At 33.6% G+C, this 6,369-nt stretch overlaps 1 long non-coding RNA gene across 4 annotated transcripts; it reads right to left on the bottom strand.

Annotated features, from left to right (window-relative positions):
• Window positions 1-469: 469 nt before the first annotated feature.
• Window positions 470-5,756, bottom strand: LOC114303529 (uncharacterized). Of its 4 annotated transcripts, XR_014366120.1 has the most exons (5): window positions 5,367-5,756; window positions 3,759-5,151; window positions 3,110-3,276; window positions 2,013-2,069; window positions 470-804 (listed from the first exon to the last, which is right to left on the bottom strand). It is a non-coding gene; the product is annotated as an uncharacterized LOC114303529 (long non-coding RNA). The 4 variants fall into 4 exon arrangements; XR_014366117.1 differs by having other exon boundaries at window positions 3,110-5,151; XR_014366118.1 differs by having other exon boundaries at window positions 3,110-3,836.
• Between the last annotated feature and the right edge of the window lie 613 nt (window positions 5,757-6,369).

Below are 6,369 nucleotides of genomic sequence, written 5' to 3'. Positions count from 1 at the left end.
GGGCTTTAGATTGTGTTCTATGACAAAAAAGGGTTTTTACGGAGCAGCGCACGCCGTAAAAACCCTTCTACAACATGCAGCGCACGTCATATTATGACTACTCATGGAAAGTCGTTCACTTTCAATGACATGCTTTGTACGCCGTTAAAAACTATTTAATGGAAGATTTTGTGCGTTGTTGTTACTTTTTCTACGACAAGCTATAGTACGCCATTAAAAACTATTTAACAGCTGATTTTGTGCGCCATTGTTACTTTTTCTACGACTACTTTTGCACGTCGTTAATTGATTAGACAAATAACGACACTAATTATGCGCCGTAAAATATGTAATATGACGACTTATTATGCCTGCCGTAGAATATGTAGCTTTTTTTATTTTTAAATTCAACAGGTTCTAGTTGACCAATTTTGTACAATCTAACAAATATTACAAACAAGCATCACCAAACATCAATCAACCACTAAAATATTGTTTGAAACATCAAAAAGAAACTGTATCCATAAATTATAAACATTCAACAACTGTCTATACGTTCCAAGCATTCAAAAACTATATCCTTAAGTTCTAAACTGTACAAAAATTTTAAACCATCCAAAACTATACATATCTAACTTTCTAAGCATATCGACAACTATTAAGAGATTTTCTAAAACTACCGATAATAGTTTCTATAGCAGTTGCAGCTGTAGCTGTAGCAAATCCACTTGCTCCTATCACAGGGACGAGGGTGCCCAATGTATGTGTTAAGGCACCTAAACCCGCGGCAATAGCTGAAGCAACTAACCCTATTGCATTTCTTGTCTGTATGAGAAAGGAAACTTCACATAAGTACAAAAACCAATGACTCAAGGACAAAAATATATCTTCAGGTAATCAGAAATGATCAAGAAATTTTAAAACATCAACAAAACATTTCCAAAATTAATAAGATAATTCAATAGCCCCATAAAAGCAATGTCATAATGAAAAATTAGCAAAAATTCAAGATCTCAATAGTCTCAACATATATGCAAATAAAATCTACATAGAATAAAATCTTTTTTTTCATACCTCAAATGAAGTTACTTCTAATGAAATTACCTCTTTTGTTGCAATGTTTCTAGAGGGAAATGAGTAGGAATCTTCATACAAACCATTAAGTTTGTACAGGAAAATATAGTTTGCTACAAAATCCAGGCCATAAGAAACTGAAGAGAAAAATTAAATTTAAAAAGAGAAAGAGGTGGAATTAATCTACTTCAATGCAACACCTACTTAGGACATGCATAATTATGTTAAAGGATCTCTATGTATGAGGTTTAGGTTTGTATAGGTTTTATCCATTACCATTGTAAGTTCCAAAATAAAGAGTCCAGTCAAATTAGAGTCTATATTATTTACAAATTTAAAAATAAACTTTCAACCCATTATAGAAACTGATAATGACATTGAAACTGATACAAAGTATGTCAAAAATTTTGCTACCATGACAAAAATTTCCTTGAATATTTAAACCACTACGAAGTGCTCTTGTCTATGTACAAGTAGATTTTTTTAAAAATGAATCACATTTTTCTTGTTACCTTAATTTATTGAAATTATACCTTAGGTTAATGTTCTAGTGTTAGTGCTCTAGAGTCTAGAGGAAAGAGAGAAAATCTACTTGATCTGAGCCTTTTGAATTCATCTGATTTGCAATATATATAATAGTTTGGCCATGAGTCCCTACTACTACAACTAACACCAAGCCACCAGTAAATTTTCAATTATCAATTGAGTGCATACATTCTATATGGCAACTTCAATTATCGGCAGGGAGAAACAAGCTCTATTCTTCATAATCAACAGTTGGACATGAGTAATACTATGCATCCTTGGGTAATTCCTATTGTATGTGCGGTATCAACATATTATTCAGAAATAATTCCACTTGAACTAAATATATTCATGCATAAACATAATACAAACGTACTAAAACAAATAAAAATAAAAAACATATAGGATGAAATGAAGTTAAACAATCTGCAGACCTTTAGATCATCCATTTTATGCTCCTTTAAACAGCCAATGTGATACTCTTTCTCACACTAAAAACAGAAAAGGCAGCACGCAAGAGAGAGAGAGAGAGAGAGAGAGAGAGAGAGAGAAAGAGAGAGAAATCAAAACATTTGTTAAAATCATAAGTATTTAAGAACCAGAAAAAGAAGATAGAAACTCAAACATGGCAAAGCAAAGACAAAAATATCAACGAAATACCTAGTCACACAGTATAACTGTCTGAGGGCCAAACACTGATTTGCTAAAACCATGGCCCTTGCATCCATCATCAATATGTAGAAAAATATAAGCTCACAAATGCATATTACAAAAAAAATAAATAAATAAAGGAAAAAGAGACAAAAGTTAATTGCAGAATTTAGCAAAAAGACACGACACAACAGAGTTTTTGCATGCATTTGGTCCATAGGAGGCAAGAATTTCTATAACCAAATTGAAAAATGTTTCTGTTTAGTGGAACCACTTTCAAGAGCCTTCTATTGGTGAAGGCTTATGTAAACTATTAAGACACAACTTAAGCTTCTAAAGAGAAATTACGGTGAGAGAAAAAAAAATGTAAATACAACCTACACAGTGCACATCCACCAACATCAGTCTCAGTAGTTTCAACAATGCGGATGCAACGCTTGGTTATCTGTTCTAGAGGATCTATTCGTGCAATTTTTCCTATTACTACGGCATTTGCATTGTGTTCCACAAAATTTTCTTTCTGGAACATGTTTTCGCAATATTTGCAGTACCAAGTACCACTGGGGATGCTAGGTAGAGAAACACTTTACAATTGAACAAAACGAGTATTTATACAATGTTATCAATAAGTGGTTTGAATGCATTAATTAAGAAATGGATAAAGATAAACAAAGCACCGTTCAACCAATCTACACTAGCGTAACTTAGAAAATTGAACAAACAGCAAAAAGGTTTGAGTACTAAATAAAGAAAAAAAAAACATACAGACAAGACATTAGCACAAGAAAAGACAGAGGCAAGCATCCAAGGAATTGAAGCTACAAAACTAGAAAAGAAATAAAAGGACTTAAAGGGAAGTCATTCAAGAAACTTGAATCACCTATGTGAAAAGCCCTTGGGCAATTATCACAACATAAAAGATCTCCTCCATCTGCACAGGTTGAGCAAAGATCATCGTTTTCCTCAGTAGATAACTTCCGCGGTTATGACAATTTCATAGACAACTCATGGAGAGACACTCCATTTGATGCATAGATGTGCAGGTAACTGCATTAGGGGGAAAAAAAAGTTATCTAATGATGTATAAATGGTCATAGAAACCACATGTTCACTAAACCTCCCAAAAATATCAAAGGAACACTCATGACTTGTGATGAGAAGCCTAACCAGCATGTGCTTCAAACTGAGAAAGGCTGACCCTCTCACAAATGTTGAAACAGTAAACACCTCAATGAGAATCAACAAAGATGTAACTTGAGTAACAAAAAAAAAAAAAAAAAAGTACCTCACTTTGGCAGCAAAAGCAAAATATTCCAAAACCCTTCTTATAACATTCTGCGCATTTCTATAGATGACAAGTTATCATAATACAAATACATATCACAATAAGGTGCTTTACTGGGAAAGCATTGCTTCCACAAAAATATAAAATATGTTAATTGTTTAATACATTTGATCTTTATAAAAGCAACGTAAACATTTCCTTAAACCAAAATAATAATATGAATGTGCTCATCTCAACAACCTACCCACGGACAAAATAAGCTAGTTCAATTCCATCAGACAGCGTATCATCCTGAAATACCAACTTGTGCAATAGCAGATCTCTTCAGAAAAAGATAAAAATCAAGTGTTTAACCCACTAAATCAGCCAACTTGATCAATCAAACCAGAAATGATAACAAAGATACATCCACCCATGACACAACTTAACAACTTCAAGAACATATACTAACTTTCGAGTAAACTTAGCAATGAATAAGAACTCAAATTCAAAACATTACGGTGACAACATTGACAAAGGGCTAACCTCAATTGATTGAGTGTTGTGAAAGGAGGAAAAAAAAAACATTAGTTCTTTCACAAGGGTTAATCCCTTAAGATTTAAAAGATTCATCAACATAAACCCAAAAAGTCTTGTATATTTACATCATGGTCCAACTTCTTAAAGGTTTTCTTCAATGTTTATATTCTCAAATAGAGCACCAAAAGGCTTGAATGAATATGATATGTTTATCATTTCATATTTAATGAAAACAGAGAAAGAAAGAATGAATTGGTGTACTAGAGAACGGGTAGTATTAATCTTACTTCAAAGCTCTCCAACTTCCTGGTCATTCAAATAAAAATTATTTAGCTTTCTTCAGGATTCCATTCCTTCTTCTCGAATAGGTCACTTGTTGATATGCTAGTGCTCTCTAATCTCTTTGTCTTTAACTTAACCCTTCCCATATTGTAAACAAATGAGAAAGCCCCGTAAAACACCAATGCCGCTGATGCATCTATGTTTAGCCAATCCTAACCTACTTCAATTCTCGAAGCCAAACACTTGTCTAACAATAGAATGAATTAATTCCAAGAAGCTCCAAAATGACCATGAACACAATGGGCTGAGATAAATTTTTTATCAACAATAAAAATTGGTGAAAAACTATGAGACCATAAAATGATTCAATTGTGTTGTACCTATTAACCATTATTCTTTGTTTCCACAAGATCAGAACAGAACCTAATTCTAACTTTAAATTATTATTTTTTCTTTTTTTAAATGATAATTGGAAACTGAAAACCAATTGGAAAGTGAGTGAATTTGGTGGTACCCAGAAAAAAAAAATTATAGAAAAGAGCTAAATAAAGAATACCCAAGTGAAGATTTCAAGTTTCAAACAGATTCGGAACTGTGAAATCCCTAGAATGTATAACTCAGAACAAAAAGATAGATATAAGGAAGCAAAACTTTGAGAAAGGATAAAAAAAGTAAAAACCCATATGAGGAAATAGGTTCAGAAGAGAAGAGGAAAGTGGAGAGAGGAATTAGTAGAGAGATAGAGGGGGAGGGAAGAGATAAGAGATTACGATTGGATGACGAACTATGCGGTGATTGAGGCTAGAGAATCGGTGAGCTGTCAAAAATTTCACGAACTACCTCGTACAAAACAGGGAGGGATAAGAAAATCAATCAATTATATTAGGGGAGAACTATGGTATAAAGAAGAATGCTAACCCAACACAGCAAAATGCTAACCCAACACACTAAAAAATGCTAACTCAACACATTAAAAAACAAAAACAGCCATCAGCTGAGTTCAAAGGAAGAGAGAGAAACAACGCAATTAACGACAGTGACTCGAAATTACCTTGCGAGTTCGAAGGAAGCAGCGTCGATACAACAGCGACTGAATACAAATCTTATCCCATGCGAGTTGTAAATTGAAATCCGAAGGGTTGTAGGGGATGTAAGGGAACAGACAGTGGGTTTTTGAAGGTAGGGTTTTTTGGCTCTGCTCAAGAAGAACAGAGAGTGAGAGAGAGAGATAGGGATTTTTTGGTTCGTTTCAAGATGAAGATCAGGACCTAGAAAAAGAAGGGGTGTCCATAGAGAGATTGAAACCTTCCTTTGATTACAAATTCACAACTGAAGAGGAGGTGAGATAAGCCTAGTAACCCTCAGCAATTCATTCAACCTTCATCATCAGAGAGAGAGAGAGAGAGAGATTAAAACCCTCTGTTCCCTTTCTATATGGGCAAATTAGAAGGCAAAAGAGTTATTTTGTAAAAGCTCAAAGTTTTAATATATATATATATATATATATATTTTTTGTGATTGGCGCTCAAATTTTTATTTTGGCACCTATTTTTATTTTAGTCATACTATTCACAACAGAAATTGCGTGTCATGAAAAATAAAATACTTTTAACAGCTAGCATATGTGCGTCATGGAAAGTGTACTTTTTAACAGCTGACTTTTTGGGTGCCGTAAAAAGTGTAATATTTTTAACAGCTAGCTTTTTGTGCGCCGTGAAATGTTCAATATTTTTAACGGTTGGTATACGCGTGTCATAAATAGTTAATGTATTAACGACATGCCATATGCGTGTCATAGAAAGTCGTAAAAGTGAGAAACTACTGCGTGCATTTACTATATGTCGTTAATGTGGAGCCGTAAAAACTCAGTTTTGTTGTAGTGTGAGCTAGACTCACTTTTGTTATTACCAAGCAATGACTTGGAAAGATGTAAGCCATTAGGGCAAATGATGATCTATGTAGCTTTCATTCTTTCTTATATCTGTCCCTCATGTATATTAAACTCTAATGAATGAAGGTTTGTCAATTCAATTATGTTTTCGCTTATGAGATGG

Source organism: Camellia sinensis, chromosome 4 (assembly GCF_055761805.1).
Source record: "Camellia sinensis isolate YWXY chromosome 4, ASM5576180v1, whole genome shotgun sequence".
NCBI lineage: Eukaryota > Viridiplantae > Streptophyta > Magnoliopsida > Ericales > Theaceae > Camellia > Camellia sinensis.
The sequence above is the reverse complement of the archived record's forward strand: the minus strand, read 5'-3'. Positions and strand labels throughout refer to the sequence as shown.